Raw genomic sequence first — 25,266 nt, forward strand, 5'->3', positions numbered from 1 at the left:
TTGGCGGATCGATTGTTCAGCATCATGGTAGATCAACGGTTACTATGATACACGAGGAAGTAATATATCTAGCTTGACAATGGACGTCAAGTTGGTTACTTATTCCTTATTCGTTACTTATTCCCTATTCCCTATTCGTTACCTATTCGTTACTTATTCCCTATTCCCTATTCGTTACCTATTCGTTACTTATTCCCTATTCCCTATTCGTTACCTATTCGTTACTTATTCCTTATTCCCTATTCGTAACTTATTCATTATTCCCTATTCGTTACCTATTCGTTACTTATTCCTTATTCCCTATTCGTAACTTATTCATTATTCCCTATTCGTTACATATTCCTTATTCCTTATTCCTTATTCGTTACCTATTCGTTCTTAGAGGTGAAATAACCCTAATAGAACATATGTACCCATTTCAGCGCTCGACGGATACCCTGTTACTTATTCGTTCCTTGTTCGCTTTTAATACGCGTGGTATACGTTGCACTTTGAAAAAAATCTATTATCGATTGTTTTTATGTCTCTGGCGGTAATTATGTGTTCTCTGAGGTGAAAAAAAACATTAGCGCATATGTACCTGTTTCAACGCTACACACTGATACCCTGCTTCTTATTCGTTCCTTTTTCGCTTATAAAACGTGTGTTATACGTTGCACTTTAAAAATGAAATATTTTTGTGTCTCTGGTGGTAACTGTCGGTTCTTAGAGGTGAAATAACCCTAATATAACATATGTAACCGTTTCAGCGATCGACTGTTACCCTGTTACTTATTCGTTTCTTATTCGCGTTTCATACGTTTGGGATACGTTGCACCTTTTAGAAAATGATTTTCAATTGTTTTCTCACTGGTGGTACCTTTGTGTTCTAAGAGGTGAAAAAATCCTATTAGCGCCTATGTACCCGTTTCAGCGCTCGACTGATATCCTGTTACTTATTCGTTCCTTATTCGCTTATAAAACGTGTGTTATGCGTTGCACTTTAAATTAGAAATATTTGTGTGTCCCTGGTGGTAACTCTCGGTTCTTACAGGTCAAATAACCCTAATAAACCATATGTACCCGTTTCAGCCCTCGACGGACACCCTGTTACTTATTCGTTCCTTATTCGCTTTTAATACGCGTGGTATACGTTGCACCTTGAAAAAAATCGATTATCGATTGCTTTCATGTCTCTGGCGGTAATTATGTGTTCTCTAAGGTGAAAAAAAACCATCAGCGCATATGTACCCGTTTCAACGCTACACACTGATACCCTGTTACTTATTCGTTCCTTATTCGCTTTTACAATGATACCCGTGGTATATGTTGCACCTTGAAAAAATCTATTCTCGATTGTTTTCATGTCTCTGGCGATAATGATGTGCTCTCTGAGGTGAAAAAAACATATTAGCAAACATATTAGCGCATATGTACCCGTTTCAGCGCTACACTGATACCCTGTTATTTATTCGTTCCTTATTCGCTAATAAAACGTGTGTTATGCGTTGCACTTGAAATTAGAAATATTTGTGTGTCTCTGGTGGTAACTGTCGGTTCTTAGACGTGAAATAACCATAATAGAACATATGTACCCGTTTCAGCGCTCGAAGAATACCCTGTTAATTATTCGTTCCTTATTCGCTTTTAATACGCGTGGTATACGTTGCACCTTGAAATAAATCGATTATCGATTGCTTTCATGTCTCTGGCGGTAATTATGTGTTCTCTAAGGTGAAAAAAACCCATTAGCGAATATGCACCCGTTTCAACGCTACACTGATACCCTGCTACTTATTCGTTCCTTATTCGCTGATGAAACGTGTGTTATACGTTGCACTTTAAAAAAGAAATATTTTGTGTCTCTGGTGGTAACTGTCGGTTCTTAGAGGTGAAATAACCCTAATAGAACATATGTAACCGTTTCAGCGCTCGACTGTTACCCTGTTACTTATTCGTTTCTTATTCGCGTCTCATACGTTTGGTATACGTTGCACCTTTTAGAAAATGATTTTCAATTGTTTTCTTGTCTCTGGTGGTACTTTTGTGTTCTAAGAGGGGAAAAAAATCCTGTTAGCGCCTATGTACCCGTTTCAAAACGTGTGTTATACGTTCCAATTTTAAAAAGAAATATTTTCGTGTCTCTGGTGGTTACTGCCGGTTCTTAGAGGTGAAATAACCCTAATAGAACATATGTAACCGTTTCAGCGCTCGACTGATAACCTTACTTATTCGTTCCTTATTCGCTTTTCATACGCGCGGTATACGTTGAACCTTGAAATAAATCGATTATCGATTGCTTTCATGTCTCTGGCGGTAATTATGTGTTCTCTGAGGTGAAAAAAAAATCCATTAGCGTATATGTACCCGTTTCAGCGCTACACTGATACCCTGTTACTTATTCGTTCCTTATTCGCTTTTAAAACGTGTGTTATACGTTGCACTTTAAAAAAGAAATATTTTTGTGTCTCTGGTGGTAACTGTCGGTTCTTCGAAGTGAAATAACCCTAATAGAACATATGTAACCGTTTCAGTGATCGACTGTTACCCTGTTACTTGTTCGTTTCTTATTCGCGTCTCATACTATGGTATACGTTGCACCTTTCAGAAAATGATTTTCAATTGTTTTCTTGTCTCTAGTGGTACCTTTGTATTCTAAGAGGGGGGAAAATCCTATTAGCGCCTATGTACCCGTGTCGGCGCTACACTGTTATCCTGTTACTTATTCGCTCCTTATCCGCTTATTAAACGTGTGTTATACGTTCCAATTAAAAAAAAAAATATTTTCGTGTCTCTGGTGGTTACTGCCGGTTCTTAGAGGTGAAATAACCCTAATAGAACATATGTAACCGTTTCAGCGCTCGAGTGTTACCCTGTTACGTATTCGTTTCTTATTCGCGTCTCATACGTTTGATATATACGTTGCACCTTTTAGAAAATAATTTTCAATTGTTTTCTCACTGGTGGTACCTTTGTGTTCTAAGAGGGGGGGAAATCCTATTAGCGCCTATGTACCCGTTTCAGCGCTATTCTGTTATAATGTTACTTATTCGTTCATTATTCGCTTATAAAACGTGTGTTATGCGTTGCACTTTAAATAAGAAGTATTTGTGTGTCTCTGCTGGTAACTGTCGGTTCTTAGAGGTGAAATAACCCTAATAGAACATATGTACCCGTTTCAGCGCTACACTGTTATCCTGTTACTTATTCGTTCCTTATTCGCTTATAAAACGTGTGTTATACGTTCCAATTTTAAAAAGAAATATTTTCGTGTCTCTGATGGTTACTGCCGGTACTTAGAGGTGAAATAACCCTTATAGAACATATGTAACCGTTTCAGCGCTCGACCGTTACCCTGTTACTTATTCGTTCCTTATTCGCTTATAAAACGTGTGTTATGTTGCACTTTAAATAAGAAATATTTGTGTGTCTCTGGTGGTAACTGTCGGTTCTTAGAGATGAAAGAACCCTAATAGAACATATGTACCCGTTTCAGCGCTCGACGGATACCCTGTTACTTATTCGTTCCTTTTTCGCTTTAAATACGCGTGGTATACGTTGCACCTTGAAATAAATCGATTATCGATTGCTTTCTTGTCTCTGGCGGTAATAATGTGTTCTCTGAGGTGAAAAAAAAACCCATTAGCGAATATGTACCCGTTTCAACGCTCGACTGATACCCTGTTACTTATTCGTTCCTTATTCGCTTATAAAACGTGTGTTATACGTTCCAATTTTAAAAAGAAATATTTTCGTGTCTCTGGTGGTTACTGCCGGTACTTAGAGGTGAAATAACCCTAATAGAACATATGTACCCGTTTTAGCGCTTGACGGATACCCTGTTACTTATTCGTTCCTTATTCGCTTTTAATGCGCGTGGTATACGTTGCACCTTGAAATAAATCGATTATCGATTGCTTTCATGTCTCTGGCGGTAACAATGTGTTCTCTGAGGTGAAAAAAAACCATTAGCGAATATATACCCGTTTGAACGCTACACTGATACCATGCTACTTATTCGTTCCTTATTCGCTTATAAAACGTGCGTTATATATACGTTGCACTTTAAAAAATAAATATTTTTGTGTCTCTGGTGGTAACTGTCGGTTCTCAGAGGTAAAATAACCCTAATAGAACATATGTTACCGTTTCAGCGCTCGAGTGTTACCCTGTTACTTATTCGTTTCTTATTCGCGTCTCACACGTTTGGTATACGTTGCACCTTTTAGAATATGATTTTCAATTGTTTTCTTGTCTCTGGTGGTACCTTTGTGTTCTAAGAGGGGGGGGGAAATCCTATTAGCGCCTATGTACCCGTTTCAGCGCAACACTGTTATCCTGTTACTTATTCGTTCCTTATTCGCTTATAAAACGTGTGTTATACGTTCAAATTTTAAAAAGAGATATTTCCGTGTCTCTGGTGAATACTGCCGGTTCTTAGAGATGAAATAACCCTAATAGAACATATGTACCCGTTTCAGCGCTCGACGGATACCCTGTTACTTATTCGTTCCTTTTTCGCCTTTAATACGCGTGGTATACGTTGCACCTTGAAATAAATCGATTTTCGATTGCTTTCATGTCTCTGGCGGTAATAATGTGTTCTCTGAGGTGAAAAAAAAACCCATTAGCGAATATCTACCCGTTTCAACGCTACACTGATACCCTGCTACTTATTCGTTCCTTATTCGCTTATCAAACGTGTGTTATGCGTTGCACTTTAAATAAGAAAAATTTTTGTGTCTCTGGTGGTAACTGTCGGTTCTTAAAGGTGAAATAACCCTAATAGAACATATGTACCCGTTTCAGCGCTACACTGATACCCTGTTACTTATTTGTTCCTTATTCGCTTCTAATATGCGTGGTATACGTTGCACCTTGAAATAAATAAATAATCGATTGCTTCAATGTCTCTGGCGGTAATTATGTGTTCTCTGAGGTGAAAAAGAAACCATTAGCGCATATGTACCCGTTTCAGCGCTACACTGATGCCCTGTTACTTATTCTGCACTCTTAGAAACTGTATTGAATTCGATAAAAAGCAAGATAAGGACAGTAGCCCTAAGTAAACCATTATAAATATATTCAATATGATTGCCGATATTCATATGCTGTTATGTAAATACATGTATGTACAGTTGTTAGTTGTTTTGATATATTCCTACACTGATTTCTGAAATGGATAATGCAGCAGGAACATTACAACTCTCTGCTTTCTGTTTGATAAATCATATATGTTATAACATATATCACTTATTTTAAAGCCGAAAGACAGTGAAAGGCAACCTGTTCTATCTTCGTTTCTACAGTATCTAAAACTCATAAAAGAACAGCTACTTTAAAGCAATATAAGTAGTTTATACAAGGAGGTAAAATCAATAAAAACTGAACTCCTAGGAAAATTGGAAGAGGTATGTCCCTATAATCAAATGGCAAAAGCAAAAGCTTAAACAAACCCAAAGAATAGATATAGGTTTAATTCCGGACTTGGTACAAGTAATTTTATTGATTACTTTTTATTGATTGCTTACAAAACCAGATCATCTTTATTTATTTTAACTTCATTATGCATGTCCAATCATATTGACTCTGACAAATGACAAATCAGTAAATAAAACCAAAAAGGTAACAGGTCAAGCAAGCACAGGCGACAATGAATAAAAAATAAGAAAGGAAATAATAGAAAAGAGGCAACATGTCAAAAGCAAATATTAAGAAACAAAAGGGCAAGGTATGAAAAATTCATGAGGAACAAAAAAGTAGTTATTCAATTTAAAGCCAGTAAAAAAAGTTCATAAGGCGTAGTTTAACATCCATCACCAAACTTAATAATGACATATCCATTAACAGAAAACTGACTGCGGTATTGGCTTTCCTCATTGTTTAAAACTGCACAGTGACTTATAGTTGATATTATGCCACATCTTTTTATTCTTTCACCCGCGACAAGAAAATAACTGAAAATCAATCTTCAAGATGCAACGTATTATAAGCGAATAAATAACAGGGTATCAGTCGAGTGCTGAAACAGGTACATACGTGCTAATAGGGTTATTTCACCTGGAAGAACCAATAATTACCACCAGAGACAAAATCCAAATTAAATTGATTTCTTTTTAAGAGGTGAAACGTATGACGAAAGTGTTATCAGCGAATAAGTAACAGGGTATACGTCGAGCCCTGGAATGGGAACATACTTGCTAGGAGGGTTATTTCACCGGTAAGAACCCAACGTTAGAACTGGAGACGAGAACAGAATTGAAAATACTTTTTGTAGAAGGTGCTACGTATCACAAACATATTATGAGGGAATAAGTAACAGTGTATCAGTCGAGCGCCGAAATGGGTACATACACGCTAATAGGGCTATTTCACCTGTAAGAACACATAGTTACCATCACAGACTGTATTTCAAGAAATACATTGAAAAGATTTCTTTTTAAAAGGTGCAACATAAGACAAACATAATATAAGCGGATAAGTAACAGTGTAACAGCTAAACGCTGAAACGTGTACAAGCACGCTTATAAGGTTTTTTTTTCAACCCATAATAACCACAAGAGACGAGACATAAATTGGAAAGATTTATTTTCAAAAGGTCCAACGTATTATAAGCGAAAGTAACAGATTATTAACCGAGCGCTGGAACGAATACATACGCGGTAATAGGGTTATTTCATCTCTAAGAACACATTGTTACCACCAGAGACATGAACACAATTGAAAAACGATTTATTTCAAGGTACAACGCATACCACGCGTATTAAAAGCGAATAAGGAACGAATAAGTAACAGAGTATTAACCGAGCGCTGAAACGGGTACATACGCGCTAATAGGGTTATTTCATCTCTAAGAACACATTATTACCACCAGAGACATGAACTGAATTGAAAATCCTTTTCTAAAAGGTGCAATGTATAACAAACGTATTTTATTTGAATAAGTAACGAATTAGTAACAAGGAATTAACCGAGCGCTTGTACGGGTACATACGCGCTAATAGGGTTATTTCATCTCTAAGAACACATAGTTGCCACCAGAGACATGCACATAATTCAAAATCGATTTATTCCATGGTGCAACATATACCCTGCGTTTTAAAAGCGAATAAGGAACGAATAAGTAACATGTTATTAACCAAGCGTTGGAACGGGTACATACGCCCTAATAGGGTAATGTCATCTCTAAGAACACATTGTTACCACCAGAGACATGAACACAATTGGAAATCGTTTTCTAAAAGGTGCAATGTATAACAAACGTATTATTAATTGAATAAGTAACGACAAGTAACAAGTTATAAACCGAGCGCTGGAACGGGTACATACGCGCTAATAGTGTTATTTCATCTCTAAGAACACATTATTACCACCAGAGACATGAACACAATTGAAAAATGATTAATTTCAAGGTGCAACGTACACTCCGCGGATTAAAAGCGAATAAGGAACGAATAAATTACGGGGCATTAACCGAGCGCTGGAACGGGTACATACGCGCTAATAGGTTATTTCATCACTAAGAACACATTGCTACCACCAAAGATATGAACACAATTGAAAATCCTTTTCTAAAAGGTGCAACGTATACCCCGCGTATTAAAAGCAAATAAGTAACGAATAAGTAACAGGGTATTAACCGAGCGCTGGAATGGGTACATCAGCGCTAATAGGTTTTTTCATCACTAAGAACACATTGCTACCACCAGAGACATGCACAGAATTCAAAATCGATTTACTTCAAGGTGCATCGTATACCACACGTATTAAAAGCGATTAAGTTTGGGGTTTGCCATATGTAACATTCTACCAGCCGCACATGCTATAACCTGATGCGATACAATGTCATCCCTGTTTGGGATCGGTGAGCGCACAGTTTTTTTTAAGTCTTGAAGGACTTTCTAGCTAGCTAATTGTGACATCGACGAATCTATAGATGCAGCTCGTGATCTTGATGATATGATAGGTTGAATGATCTCAAATCAAAAATTAAAATAGATCATAGTGACCTAAACAAATTGAGCCTAAATTTGGCTACAATTCAAAATTCCTCCCTAGTCAAACATCCTCCTTTTTCCTCTTATGAAATAAGAGCTTCACCCCATACATAAATTTGATGTCTTCCCATATTGCAAAACTATACCATAAGATTCTCCTCTTCTTACTGAAGAGGAGAATCTTATGGTATTCCTTATTCGTTACTTATTCCATGTCACAATTAGCTAGCTAGAAAGTCCTTCAAGATGGGAAAAGAAGAATGACTTGTTCCTTGTCTATATCGAAGGTCAGATGTCATATGAATTTCGCAATATTTAGTTTGTACTTTTAAGAGAAATCTGTGTTTTCAAAGGGCTGCATTTGCTTCGAACAAAATCTATCATGTACAGATTTATGCCCATGTTAGGCAAATGAAATATGTCAAAATGTAAACACTCGTCTGGTTGAAGTTAGAAACATTGATGACGACGAAGATGACGATGTTTCATATTTCTGTTTGTACCTTTAGTATTAATCATTGTTAGCAATCGAACGAAAATAAAGCAATCCATAATATTTTCTGAACAATAAATAAAACATCTACTCAATTTTGAAATCGAGTGAAATATAGTAATAATTTATCTAGTGGGGAAAGATATGTATTTTTTTTTTTAAATCTGTCTTATCTGTCTTATGGTCTCTGACCTTAACCGTGGTTGGTGGGCTTAAACTATAGGAGTAGGTAATACTAGCTTCGACCATAATTTTCTATTTGCCTTTGTTTTTGTTTTTGTTTTTATTGTCAACTTGTCTTTAATTTATAGGTTTTTAATGTCCCTTTGGTTTCCCGCGCCTTTGTTGTTTGCAATTGTTTGTAATATACATCGGTGCTGTACATAACCCTCTCCCTTATTATATTTTTTGAATACTTGTAAACTTTATAGCCAATTGTTGCTCATTTAGTCATCTGTATATGTGTTTTAACTGTTTCTAATATACGTTTTGTTTTCATAACTTTAACCCCCCTTTTTCTCCATTTGCAGAATTTTTTACTTCTGTTAAGCAAAGATATACACAGAGTTTGACGCTAATGTTACACAAATTTCGAAACAAATCATTTATATATTCTCTTTCACACCCAATAACAGAAATTTGATATGTAATACCTAGAAATTGACGAACTATCAAAATACATATTTTGGTTTCGACAAATTATTAAAGTTAAGATCTAAAAAAACAACTTGTACGGAATAAAATACATAAATTTCAAACTTAGAAATTAAAATAGGTCAAGGTCGCTGTTATTTATTTAACAGCTGTTTGAAATTTTCAAATGTGCAACTTTTATGCAAAAAAAGTCAATTTAAAGTCATTTTTGAAGATAAAAATATAAAATAAGTTCAAAATGCAGATACGAAAGATTTTTTTCTATAAATAATCTAAATGTGACTGTGCATTTTTCTGGAATTTTTGATTAACGCTTTGACCCTGATTAAAAAAAAAACTTGACCACGGCAGACAACGACGACAACGTTATTTCGATGAGGCTTGTTCTCCTCTCTCTATACAATATAGCTGTGTATTCCGTTAAAGCAAATCGATCAAATTCGTTGATTTGGCACCCTACTATAGTATTGAGTTGGTGTTGTACTCATCTCTTTCTTTTTGGTTGATTTTGGAACTCATTTGATCAGATTTGTATTGAGATTTCGCTTTGTTCAATTCTTTTTGTTGTTTTTCTTGATAGATTTTTCGGTATATATATGATATCAACAACTCGCCCCAGAAAAAAATTGCCCACTTTCTTAACAACTCGCCACACTTTTTAAAAAAAATAGCCCCACTCTTGTTTCTTTTTTACCAGCTTCTTCTTTATTCTTTCCTCCATTTTCTGGAGTACCACTACTTTTGTAGTGTAGCACAGATAAACTGATTACTGTAAGCAACTGTGCAATCGATACACAAACCAGTACAATTTCGCCTTTAATCAATTATTTAAGATACTTGTAATAAGGATACCAACACAGCCTTGCATTCCCACCAATAATTTACAACGCAATGGAAGTTGGTCTTATTTAATATGAATTAATGATGTTATCTCAGCTAAGTGCTTAATTCGTCCGTATTTTTAAGTCAATATGGCAAGTTGCCCGACTGTTGCTAAACACGAATGGGACGTTTTTTAAAAGTAATGAATCAGATGAATCCACCCTGATTGTTGTTGTCAAGTGCATGATATTCCTTATTTGATCAGAGTATGTTTAAATTGGTATAAAAAATCGTCGAATTTTTGTATTAAAGCTATATATAACATGTAACACTTATCAATTCAAAGTTTTTTAAAAAGTTTTAAAACTTTGGATTTTTGGAATTTTGATCAAAGTATTAAAATATCAAAATTTCAAATTGTGTAAAAGTTTTTTAATTTTTAAGTTTTAACCAAATTATTAAAATTTTAAAATTCTAAATATGTTTAAACTTTTAAAATATTAAACTTTACGTGCAATGTTGATTATTTCACTTTTTGAAAGTTTGATTTTTTAAACTTTTGATTGAAATATCAAAAATAGAAAAGGGACAAAAAGAGCGAAACGAAATAAAAGCGGAACGAAACGAAACAATATGAATTGAAAACATACTGATACTTTAAAGTTAATGTATGAAATAAAACCACAGACAGTAAGCGGTGAAAAATTGGATGACAAAATAAATATTTCTCAAAAGAAGAGAATTCATTTCAAAACGTACGGATCTGATATTGGCCATTTTACTTGCTGTTTTTCTAGCACCCATATTTTAGGAGAAACAGGAGTAACAGTAAAACTGAACAACTCGCAGTAGGTCAAATAGTATGTTTAGGTTGAGCACGTATATATATTTTCTACTGAACTCTAAGCAATAGAAAGGATCAATACCCGGTGTATTATCTCTTTTGATTTCAAATTTTTCTATTTTGCTCTACGAATTCTTACTTTCTGCAATCATGTTGGTTAAAGAATATATCATTTAATCTGTTCTTTGTAAGTTGTTGGCCCTTAATATTCATTCAGCTTTGAGCGTTCCCTAAGAAGGTCGCTCCAGAAAAGCGCTTCGGTCGTAACTTTTAACGTTATGTTTTCATTTTTATCGGTTGTATGACGATCATTATTATATTGCCTTGTATCAATTATTTTAGTTAATATTTTTTTGTACGGTAGGAATACTGAATGCATGGTGTCACAATTATGGTTGTACTAGTCTACAATGTGGGAGGTTTTTAGTATATATATCTTATTTACGCTGAAATTAAGAGTACTAAATTTTCAAAATAGGAAATAAGACCAAATATTAGTAGATTGGAGCCAAGATACTGTTACAACGTATCTACATAAACTCATCATAAATGGATACCGGTATATAAATTTTGCCAGTTTTTGCGCTAGACGCGCGTGACGTCTACAAAAGACTTATCAGTGACTCTCGATTCAAATCAAGTTAAAAAGGCAAATAAAGTCAAATAAAATTAAAACGGCCAAATAAATTTTAACGTTTATATCAAACTTATAGCTCCCTTATAGACAACGTTTGGACTGAATATCTTATACGTACATGTAGCTCCATAAGGGTCATAGATCAACCACTGTTTTTAAATAGTAAATAAAAGGAAAGGTATTTTTTTGTATTAAGGGATATTATTGCGCCGTATTTGATCAAAATCTACAAGGGCTCAGAGGGAGTTGAATCCTAAGTTTCTTCGTAATTTGTACGTAAACAACCTATTTTAAATTATCGATTTTTTTGTTGCCAGTGACGCATATATTATCGATTTTTTTGTTGCCAGTGATGCATATATTATCGATTTTGTTGTTGCCAGTGACGCATATGTTATCGATTTTTTTGTTGCCAGTGACACATATTTCATGAATGTTCCGGAACAAATTAGCAATAACTACAACAGGGAGAGAATGTGCATAATGAAGACATAACCTTTAAAATCAGTTAAATTGAGTTCTGAAGCGTATGCCAGTAACTTCTAGCTTATCTTTGTGAATTTATTATTATTGTCTTTTTGATTAGTTTTGTTTATTTCCAATTCTGACATTGGACTTGTATTTCCTGTTAAAGTGCGTTTTACTGTTCGTATTACTGTTTGTGTTTCATTCTTTTTAGGCTAGAGATATAGAGGAGGGTTGTGATCTCACGACACATGCTTAAACCCCGTCGCATTTGTGCGCCTGTCCCAATTCAGGAGCCTCTGTCCTTTTAAGTCTTATATGATTTTAATTTTAGTTCAATGTTATATATTTAGTATGACGTCTATAATCACTGAACCAGTACACTTTTTTGTCTAGGGGCCATCTGAAGGGCTCGCCTGGCACAACGTTCATTGCGACGCTATACATTAAGTATTCCTTCCGTGTTATTTCTTGGAACTGAAATAAATCATAAAAGGCAATATATTATCGTCATGCAATCGATTAAAAAGAAAACAAAACGTTTAAAGTTGCATGCGATCGAAGCGCTTTTTCTGGATCTACCTTCATTAAGGAACGTCAAAAAGGCGAATAATACTATTTGTTTACCGCGAGTTGGTCAGTTTTCACTGTTACTTCTAAATGTTTTGACTGGGAACACGTTTGAATTATTTATCTTAAACGCTAACCATTATATAAGAGATTTAAATCAACGTACTTATTTAATTTAAACAATAGGTTTAACAATTTTTTTTTGATAGATGCACAACCTTAAAATTTCAGGATACTGTTGTCCCATTGTGATGTGATATATTTTATATATATTATTTATTTTGTAATTAATTATAGTATAACTAATCGCCGTATTTGAATATCAAAAATAAGACAACGCGTGACCGAACGACGCATGGATTAAACGAGTGCGCAGCACGAGTTTAATCCATAGCGGCGTTCGGTCACAAGTTGTCTTATTTTTGATATTCAAATACGACGATTAGTTTTTCTTTTTATTACATTGGCAAAATTGATGGCTTTTTTTTATGAAATTAATGTAGAAAATGTAAGGAACTATATCTTTTTCCTACGCATTGACAATTTTTTTTGATTCGACGTTATCGACGTCTTGACAACGCCTATTGTTGTATGACGTCAGAGAATGAAATAACCACGTTTATTTCACATGTGAAATTATCGGTTTTTATCTAACTGGGAAATCAATGTAATTCATTGCAACCAATGTAATAAAAATGATTTACTTATATTTCGTGCTATTTATTTATAACTAAGAATAATTGTTATGAGAGCCTTGTTTACATGTACCACTCTTTTCGCCCGTTTTATATTTTTGATATTTTAATCAAAAATTAAAAAAATCAAACTTTCAAAAAGTGAAAAAATCAAAATTGCACGTTAGGTTTAGTATGTTAAAAGTTTGATCAAATTCCTGAACTATCAAATTTATAAACGATATTTAGAATTAATATTTTAATAATTTGGTTAAAATTTCAAAATTTCAAAACTTTTACACAATTTGAAAAATTGATCATAATTACAAAATCTAAAGTTTCAAAACTTTTTAAAACTTTGAATTGAAACTGTTACACGGACCCATATAACGTCAAGGTACCAACATTGCACCTATTTATCAAAAGTAGCAGCGGACATCTTACATGTTTTCTAAGAGACAATCAACAATTTGTATTTTTATTATTTAATGAATGGCTATTATCTATTTTGAATTTATTGAACCATAAAACTAATTTTTGACTCTTCACATTGAATAATCCGCGAAGCGGATTATGTAAAATGTGAAGAGTCAAAAATTAGTTTTATGGTTCAATAAAATCAAAATATATTATTGCCATTCATTATAAATAAATTTCTATCAAAAGTAAGGCTCAAAGAACTTTTTATATTGTATATTTTAACAATAACAACGTACACACATGTTGGCGCATGAATACACAACGTCAGAGTGGGCGTGTCGCCATCAAAATTGACAACATTGAAAATAAAACTAATAATTTTAACCAATCAGAAGACAGTAAAAACACCAAATTTATTTATTTGACATTACAAATTATGAATTTTTGAAGAAATAAAACAAATTCGATTTTAAAGGATGTGAATTTAAGCATGGATGCAATCTTGGTACTCCTCATAGTAGAATAATGAATCGTTTGGAGGTCTGTTTAAACCATTTTTTTTTATAATTTAGTGTGGATTTAAAATTAAATTGGAGGAACCATATAGAGAACAATGAAACATCTACAAAATGTACATACTTGAAGGGAACTTTTGTCTGAATCATACAAAAACGTCGGGGAAAAAACTGTCTAAAAAGGTGAAAATTTGGTATCCTCAAGTTAGTAGTTCGACTGTTCACAACCGTGAAATAACTAGTTTCGTTGGATTATTTAAACTTGACTATGATGAAAACATAATTTTTACAGCGGAGGACCGTGAGGGTGTATTGTTGTCGCTTTAATTTCGTGTTGGTTTAATCGATCTATAAACATAAATTAATAATATTGAAATGTTTTGTTAAACATGTATATATATATATACCCTATTAAATTGAGTGTAATTTATGTGGCCTTCCAAATTCCGTTTCGATCCCTAACATCACTGAAGTGACATATATTGTCGAACTCCGGATCTGGTCTACAAAAAAAGTATTGACACCTTATGTTTGTGGTATTGGCCACAAGTTTATTGTTTTCTGTTAAGTATTAAATTTATATTAAGATCCATTTTGTTAAATCTTGTGATCAATTTTATTTGGCAGTCAGCATGGTTTAAGAACATCAGTTGTTTGATCTGTTATTAGTCAAATGCGTTTTGTTTAAATATACTTTTGACTTTTTTGGTCTTTTGGAAAATGTTGTTTGTGCCTTCTACAACGTCTAAAAATTGCGGTTTTTATTCAACGCAATCATAGGTTTGAACGTAGTAAAGATTAAGATATTAAGATTAAGATTTTCTAGTATTGAATATTAAAATCTACAAAGGATTTATTCATGACATTCTACGTAAGTCATGAATAAATGTGAATGTGATTTTTTTAGCACTATTTTGAATGAGAATGAATTGAAGTTTAAGTCATAATGAATTTAACATAAGTTTTTATATGTCAGTCTTTAAAGAAAGATAGGACTTTATTCATATGATTAACAAGAGATCATATGTTAGATCCTGCTTTGCCCACATGTAATTTGTTTATTATTTGAGTTTTCAAAAAACCTGCTATGAAATAATGAACACCAAACTAAGTCCAAATTATCCTTAGAATATTTAGTATTTGTGTTTTGAGTATTGTTTTGTCGAACAAACATGGATGTCATTGCTATAAATAAACCATAGGGAAGAAATGCAGTTTTCAACTCTTATCTCGTAAACTAAAGCAATTGGAATAAAGGAGTAGGTCCGGTAAGGACTCATTTTGGCCTCAAATTTCAGTTTCATCTGACGAAAGATTTTGACCACTTTTTAAAGACTTAAGTGTCAATTTCACTTAATTTAATTAGTATAAGTGAAAGATTTTAACTGATTTAGTCATTAAAAACGATCCGATTCAAGCTCAAATATGAAAAATCTCTTAAATATGCCAAAAAACGTCACTTTTCAGATGGTTTTTGTCAAAAATGAAAGTGGCCGCATCCGTGTTCATCCACAACCTTTATATATGTTATGTATTATCATAAAATACAACTTACATTTCAATATTAAGGATGAACACGAATGCGGCCACTTTCGTTTTACAAGGAAATCGTCTAAAATTTAACTAAAATGATAGAATTTTGAAGATTTCAGTAATTTAGCATGACTTAATGGTGTTACAACCCGATATATGTGCAATTTATCACATATTTGTTACGAATACGTCTGGTTTTGCATATGCAATAACCTCAAAATTGCCCGGGGCAAAAAAGGCCATATTGATATTGTGCCCTGATTCTAAATGACGTGACGTCACTGTGTCCTTAACGCACGTTTGTGATAAAATGTTTAAGATTTTACCTTTTATCTTTCATTAAATTGTTATAATTGACCTTTGTTTTTCTTTTCTTCAGAAATTAAATATGTGATAAAAAGATTATAACATGTCTTTTCCATATTGGCCCTGGTATCATCCTTCGACCCATATCGGCCCTCGGCTAAAGCCTCGAGGCCGATATGGGAGTCTCGGGATGATACCAGGGCCAATATGGAAAAGGGCATGTTATAATCTATACGTATTGTCAAAAACAGCCCATATTTATGTAGCAGAAGCATTCAACTGTCCAATAAATAACTAATAGTTTACATTTTAACAATTTTGTAAAACTGTTATATTTTGGGGCCAAAAAGGGGCCTTACCGGGCCTACTCTTTTGACAAATATGCCCTTAAATTTTCAGAGGAATCATACCTGTGTAGGGTTGCTGTCCATATGCAGTACTTTTAAGTTTAACTGTCCATTTATTTTATTCCAGCAAATAATGATGACAGTGATGCAATTTATGCCATTGCTAGTGGGTCAGAAACTGCAACAGCCAGTAATGGAATACCTTCAACAGATACCACTAATTATGTGTGTGACCCTATTAATGTAACTGGAATAACAGCATCAGCAGACAGAGCTTATCAAGAAGGTGTTACAATTAGTTTGTCTAGTAAAGATATCTCTATAATTCACAAATATTAAGATGGAAGAATTATGCTCTGTGTTTACATGTACAAAAACTTAAAAAAAACTTAATTCATTCTTTAAACTAAGAAATTTTAACAAAAAGATTAAAATTGTTTGCAATAAAAAATTCATTGTTTGCAAAAAAAATTTGGCGAAAGAAAATATTCATTCCTTCTTGTTTACTTTTGACGTGTTTCTCTGACATCAATGTATATTCAAATGTCACCTTGACCTCGTTAAATTTTTGACTGAAAAACAAAACTAAGCTAAATGTATTTTATACATTTTATAGCTGTAGGTGGCCCGGAAGTATTACCTGGCCCATAAGGGATAATATTATGATAGCCTTTGTAGAATTGTCACCACTTTCTTTCACTGCAAAAAATTCTACATTCACAGTTAAACTGCAAAAAATTCTGCATTCACAGTTAAGGAAACACAATACCGAATAACATTACGCCATGAGATATCGTTCCTGACGTTATCGAATAACGTTTACACATATAAGGTGGGGGATAGGACCTTTATCGGGACACCGGGATCGTGTGTTTTTAAGCTTGAGATTTCGGGACTGACCCTTTCTGGATCCGGGAATTTTTTTTCTCTACCTGGACCACGGGATTTGATTTTTAAGTCCGGGATTTCGGGATTTGTTTGTGTTTTTAAGACCGGGAGTTCGGGATCAGGACCCCTCTTACCACCCCTCTATAAATAAGCCAAAGCAGCGGGTTTTGTGTGATATTTTTAACGGTAACTTTCCCTAGATGCAAACTGACGAGAGTTTGGATGCAATACGGAGCGGTTATTTGACATAGATTGTTTTATCGTTTTTCTGCTCATTGTTTATCTTCAATTTTACTTTTTAAATATTCTGTTTCTTTGATATTTAAGCATCTCCACGCTTTATCTATATATGTTCTTATGCATAACAGACACAGTTTTATCGCTTAATTTTTTTCTTGGTAAAGATATAGGAAGATGTGGTGTGAGTGCCAATGAGACAACACTCTCCATAAAAATAACAATTTATAAAAGTAAACCTTGGTTTATTTTTGCAATAAGTACTTATTCAGGATTCACGTATCCCCATGAAATTTTGTGTGAAAAACGGGGAATTTTACAACTATTATTTCGTTTTTAAATGGTCATCAAAAACACCCCTCGGACAAAATTGAAATTTTTTTGGATATATAATTCTAGGGAAAAGCACAATACAAGCAGACGTTGAAAATCATACAGAAAATAGTTTGTGTGTATGGAATGTAAAAAAGTCGAATAACTTTTCCTGTGTTCTACAGTCTCTGAAATTCATCGGTCTGTACAGAGTAAATTCGATATAGTTTTGAAATATTTTAAAATACAGTGCCAGTTTTGTAATCGTATAATCCAAGTCTACTTAAGACGGACAGTAACATCGGAATGAAGCATTAGAAAGTTAACGAAGGCTGAGAAATACATGGGCACTTGATTCGGCAGAAATAAAAATTATCCACTTGCGTTGGGCCTGGCTGTAGTCAGACCGTTCCGTGATCTCTGAATCCGTTATAACCTTTTTCTTGAAATTTACATCCAACAAACTGACTTTTTATTATTCAAACGGCAAGAGACTGTAAAAAAGCTAAATCTTGAAATCTTTTAGATTTGATATTCGTGTTAATTGGTATTTGGTGTTTTTTTTTGTTTTGAATTGGAAATAATGTACATGTTCAAGTTGGGACACAAAACGATTGAAAGAAAATTAACAAAAATACCTTTTAGGGCTATGAGGTCCATATTTATTGCTCGCATACTAGGAGTCGGAAAAGGCCTGGAAAGTTTCTGTCTTTAAATTAGTTTGTAGTATGCAAGTAATATTATATATACATGTATAGCGTCAGCTAAAATTTTCCCGACCATCATCGCGGATTCCATGATTTTATTGCAAAACCTACCTTTTATATTTATTCTCGTTCTCGTCCTGAACATGCATGAAATATTTTCCAGTGGACGTTAAGCAACCAAAAAATCAAAGCAATCAATCCTATAAATTTACACCCGTCATTTGGAACTTTAGTTGTTAAAATTTAAATCTTTGCCTCTAATTAAAAAAAAAATCGACAAAGTTTAAACACAGACCAAGAGGAAAACCAAAATTTGAACAGTTACGCAAAACTAAATATCTACGTTACCGCTTGCTCATTATGGAAGTGGGGTAACATGAGACTTTATTTGTAAAAGTACAAGTATACAAATAAAAAAATAAAAAAAAATTGTGTACATGTATATGTTATTTGTACAAAAGTTGTCTAATAGAATGATAAATGGAGATATTTGATATGCAATTTAGAAGATAGCAACAGCTAATTAATTTAACGACATCAACACCAAAGGCATCTAGAAAATCGTTGGAATAGTATTATGTATAATGTAGAATAAGTATTATTGTCACAGTAACATTTCAGTCCCTTGGTAAATATTGTTTTACTTAAAACGTTTGCTTTTCTCTTGAAAATTCAAACCATAATGAAATATCAGGAGATGCGGTAAAATTTCCAATTAATCAACTTTCCACCAAAGACGAAATGACGGAAATGTTAGCCTTCTTACATTGCTACTACATTTCAGATCTCCAAAATTACCATTCCATTATATGAACTGCATGTTCAAAAATTGATGCATTGTCACCAAATTACTTATAGAGCACGAATCATCATATTGTTTAACATTTGTCCGTTCGACCGTTCATCCCGCATTTGGTATATATAGGGTTAATTCGGCTAATTATTCAAGACTACAGTCGTTTTACTTCAGTTTTAAAACTATGGTGTTACTACTCATATAATAGATGCGCTGGATTTTCTTTTTTGTTTCATGACAGGTTGCTGGATTAGGCATTTTGATAAAATACAAAGGCACACAGACAGAATCCGGCTTACATTCTGATACAGGTTGAATTTCAAGCTGGAACTTTCATATTTCGCAGTTGTTTTACTTATACATACAGCTGTATAAAAAATGCATATATGATCTCAAGATTTGTTGTAAATAATTTTACACAAATGACAGAATTTGTGAAATTTTGCATACAGTTTGCTAACCTGAACAATTAAGTCCCTCCCCGTAATCGATCTCTTCTACTTACTTAACGACTTAATTATTCGGGTTAACAGTTTTTCAAGGTTTGTCCGAATTGATGAGCAAACAAGTAACACATTTACACCACGCAGCGTGAACACTAAACTTCATGTACCAAATCAAGAATATGACAGCTGTTTATCATTCTTTTGATGTTTTTCAGCTTTTGATTTCGTTATTTTATAAGATTTTTTCTTGGAGTTTTATTTCATTTTTTGAAATGTGTATTTTATCAGGATCATTATTTTTCCTCATTATTTTCATAAATAACAGAATGTTTGACCTTTGTTGACTGGTGCATCAAATGTGTCTTTTATCATCTTTATAAACTGTTTTCAAAATTGTATTGTATCGTCACGAACTTTTTGCCACTGAACGTTAGACATCAAACCGAGCAATTAAAAAGCTGTTATATTTTTTAAAATACTATATTTCTACATCACGGGATGCATACCATCATTGTCCAATAAGATGGAGTTAAAAATCATTAATAATGAATCTCACGTTAAATGATTCATTTAATTTTTACGTAAACTTAATAAAAATCTGAAGGTATTTTTCATGGTTTAAATCAAATTTTAGAACAAAGAACGTCACACGTTTTTGGTCAAATATGCCTATCGATCAACTTTAAAGCCATTTACTTTAAAAACAAGGATCATGACATATGAGTTTCTCTATACGTTTTTCTCCGTATGTTAGAAAATAGCTATCCATTCGAAAATCTAAATAGGTTAGCCGACAAAGACGTTTTTCCTATGAACATTACAAAAAAAAACAAAAATAGTGACCCCCATTTTTTATTACATATTTCGATGTAACTCGATTCACGTATGCCAAACATTTTGGAAATCGGTAGATCGTGTTAATTTAACTGAAGTACTTTCATTTTACTATTCAGAAATGAATTTGAATATCATGACCGTTTACTCTTTTTGCTATTTTCAAAAACCTAAGGCCACTAACGTGACGGTAGCCAAATTTACGTGAGGGTAGCCAAATTAACGTAAGGGTAGCCAAATTGCACCTTTTTTGACAGTTTTTAACCTAGGCTTCAGACAAAAGTTTTCATTATGTTTTTATTTTGAAGATGAAACATAATTTATTATATGGTTTCACCAATTTGATTTTGAATCCATATGGAATCATAGAAAAAAATTAGTCTGAACTAACCTCAAAACCATCAATGATTCTGTAATGAGGAGTACCAAAATTGCATCCATACTTCTATTCTATTCTAATGCAATTATTTTGTATCAATGATTCTGATTGGATGACAGTTAGCGTAATATTCTCTATCTCCTCTTCTGTAACTAAGGAAGCCGACATTTTGAATAGCTGAATGTATTGACATGTAATTTCTACAATAATAAGCCAAAAAACTAACTTGGTGTACCTTAAAATCTTCTTTTTATCCAATTTTATTACATTCTGAAGCGGCATAAACGCCAGCAAACGCCAGGTGTTTATGTTTGACGCATTCTGGAAGCATACCTATGACGTCACCTAGTATATGGACCAAGATGATAACATCTTTTCGCGGAATTTTCTTTCATGAAGATTTTACACTGAAATTATGATTGCAAATACTTCCGTCCCACCTGTAGGCAACAACAATAAACGAATTGAAGAATTATCATAAACAGCAGCCCATCCCAAGTAGAGCCTTGTTAATCAGTTGTTTGTGGTTGGTTGATTTTTGTACATATTTATTTTAGTTTTTTTTTATGTCACATTAATGTTTTATTTTCTGTTTGTTTGTCAGGTTCAAGTTTTAAGTCGAGGTATTTTTAATGAAGTTGAAGTTTAATCAACTTGAAACTCAGTACACATATTATATGATCTTTCTAATTTTATTGCCAAATTAAAATTTTAATCCCTATTTGACAGTTTTACTGAACATAGAAAATGATAGTGAGGATGGGAAATATGGACATGTATTTATTGTGGGCTGTAAGCGCAAAAGTTCAATTTTTCTGGTCGTATATTGGTATCACGTTGGCGTCGTCGTTTGAAGTTATTTGGTTTTCGCACAATAACTTTAGTATAAGTCAAAAGAAATCTATGAAATTTTAACACAAGATTAAGGACCACAAAAGAAAGATTGAGATTAATTTTTGGAGTTTTGGTCCCAACAGTTTAGGAAAAAGCGGCCCAAAGTGTCCAAAATTTAACTTTTTTTTTCTTTCATAAAAAATTCAATAATTGGAGTTTTTTGTTATGCCGAATATAATTGCGTATGTAGATTCTTAATTTTTGGTCCCGTTTTCAAATTGGTCTCGATCTACATTAAGGTCCAAAGGGTTCAAAATTAAACTTAATTTGACTTTAACAAAAAATGAATTCTTCGGGTTCTCTATGATATGCAGAATCTAAAATTGTACTTAAATTTTTGAATACTGGCCCAGTTTTTAAGTTGGTCCAAATCGGGGTTTAAAATCAACTTTGTTTGATTTCAGCAAAAATTGAATAATTAGGGTTCTTTGATATGCCAAATCTATCTGTGTATGTAGATTCTTAATTTCTGGTCCCGTTTTCAAATAGGTGTACATTAAAGTCAAAAGTCCAAAGGGCACAGTATTCAAAATAGTAAGAAATCTTCAATTGCACAGTATTGTGCAATAGCAAGTATTTTCAATTGCACAGTATTGCGCAATAGCAAGAAATAATTAATTGCACAATAGTGCACAATAGCAAGAAATATCTTATTGCACAAAATTGCACAATAGCAAGAAATTTTCAATTAGAGTTATCTTTCTTCGTCCAGAATAGTATCAACTGAAATCATTGTTTTATACAAATACAATAAATATTCACTTTTACTACCAACTGATCAATTAAAACAATCTTTACCATCATGCATTGATAACAAGCACTTTTTTTACATTTTGATTTAAATAAGTAGTTGCAAACTCCATTAGACATTTGGAGTGAGATCAGTTTTGGAATAAGGGGAGTGTGAAAAAAATGATTGTTGTTGTAATTTGAGAAGCTTTAATCAGAAGTAAAATTGGATTATGAATCTGTTTGAATATTTATACTGTGGATTAATTGGATACTAATTGTCATGGGTTTCGTTGGTTCGGGTGAAATTACAAATATTCAAACGATATCATATTTTATTAGGCTTTGTATATGTTCCGGACCATATAAGTATTTGGACCATACGCGTATGGTCATGACCATATGGGTATATACTCGTATGGTCCGACCGTACGCGTATGGTCGGGGTAATTAACACTCTGTTACAGTGTACTTTTTTAAATACTTCCAAACTCTGCATATGGTATGACCGTTCATTAAAAAGACGCTATCATGTAGGTAATTTTATTATTATATTATAATAAATAGATAAGCTAAATAAAAATAAGAAGTTTCACATAGTTAATTTTACTTAATTGTCAAATTTATAGTAAAAACATTTTATACCGATGGTCATTACCGATGGTCATTACCGATTTGTTATTACGAGTAAATGGCAATAGGTCAACTAAAAAATTAAATTCCAAAAATTTCTTAATGAATAGTTATCAAAGATACCAGGATTATAATTTAGTACACCAGACGCGCGTTTTGTCTACATAAGACTCATCAGTGACGCTCATATCAAAATATTTATAAAGCCAAACAAGTAAAAAGTTGAAGAGCATTGAGGATCCAAAGTTCCAAAAAGTTGTGCCAAATACTGTTACATTTATATAAGAAGTCACTGCACTGCAAAGTAATATTCAATTAGTTTATTTAAGTTGTGATGTGAAGATGGTGTATTGCAGTCATTTTACGATATTTGAGATGTAGAGCTTCTTAAAAACACCGAAGGACATCGGAATGGCCAAAGAGCTCGGTATCACTGTATGTAGCTGCAAGAAAGGCTTGTTTTTCACTTGCAAACAAAATGTGTAAAATGAAAAGGATCGTGCACAAATTTCTTGCAAATGCAAAAAATCTATGATACCGTGTGGAACTGAATACAGTGGCGGATCCAGGGGGGGGGGGGGGGGGTTGGAACCCCCCTTTTTTTGGGTGATAAATGCATTTGAATTGGAGCATATAGTTGGAACACCCCTTTACTCTGGGTTGGGAACCCCTCTTTTTAAAATGGCTGGATCCGCCACTGGAATGTCAACCAAGCCTACATGCACGAATTGTAACTAGCGATGAAAACTAACTATGGCTTCAATATTCAATTTTTACGAAGTTTTTGGATTATAAAATTAAAAAATTGTCATGTTTTTAGATAAAGTTTTTGTATTATTGAAACATTATATACCCTTCCGGAGCACCTGAGATCACCCCTAGTTTTTGTTGGGGTTTGTGTTGTTTATTCTTTAGTTTTCTATGTTGTGTCATGTGTACTATTGTTTTTCTGTTTGTCTTTTTCATTTTTAGCCATGGCGTTGTCAGTTTGTTTTAGATTTATGAGTTTGACTGTCCCTTTGGTGTCTTTCGTCCCTCTTTTATAATGGAATTTGAAAAAAAATATACCTATATGGTCCAAATACTCATATGGTCCGGCCTGTTAATTACCAAACGAGTATTATACTCATATGATCCGACCATACGCGTATGATCGGACCATATAAGTATACGCATATTGTCATGACCATACGCGTATGGTCCAAATACTCATATGGTCCGGAACATATACAATGTATACAGAGATTGGCAAAAAACATGAATTCAAATATCCACGAAAGTGCCAGTTTTCAGCAATATGCGATAAGTGATAGAAATTTATAATTTCAGTGTCAATTTGGTCATGAAAATAATGGAATCACAGTAAATGAGTGTATAGCAAAAAGAGAGACCGCCAATAATTTTTATTATGAACACATTGCACTTAGAAAGAAAATGTAGGAACACGCAAGTGACATATTTTACTGTCTGCAAACATTTTGAAATCACAGGAAAAAAGATTATCAACTAAAAAAACTGTAAAACTTGTTCACTAATCAGGTTAAGTTAAAAGATATATCACATATAACTCATAGATATAAAAAAAAAAAAAAAGAAGTGCACCTGAGACAAGTGCATAAGAGACCAAATTGACACTGAAATAAAAAAATATGTACATATAGGTGACTATATGGCCCATACTGCATAGTCAGATAAAAAGGGCCCGAAATGACAATGTAAAACAATTCAGAGAAAACAGATTGATTTATATAAAAAAAAAAAATTTGTAACACACAAACAAACAACAACCACAGAATTTTTGACTTGGGACAGGAACCTGTAATTCTATATGATAGATATATATTTATATTAAAAATATATTAAAAAGTACATGTATAATAGAAAAGTTATTAAGGATGGTAGCTTTGGGAAATGTTGATAATCATACAAAATGTAGACATAGCTCACAGATTCTTTTGTGTGTACGTGTTTTCAATTCCATGAAGAGCTTGGTCTTAGTCCTGGAATTTCAACAACAGTAACAGCCTGCAATAAGAGACAAGGATATTAACAGGAAACGGACAGCAAAAGCAAAGACTTAGTTATAAAAAGTTTGATTTAAAAACATTTCAGAATTTTCATTTGGACACAATATTTATACATTGAGAATAGGAGA

This window comes from Mytilus galloprovincialis, chromosome 9 (assembly GCF_965363235.1).
Source record: "Mytilus galloprovincialis chromosome 9, xbMytGall1.hap1.1, whole genome shotgun sequence".
NCBI lineage: Eukaryota > Metazoa > Mollusca > Bivalvia > Mytilida > Mytilidae > Mytilus > Mytilus galloprovincialis.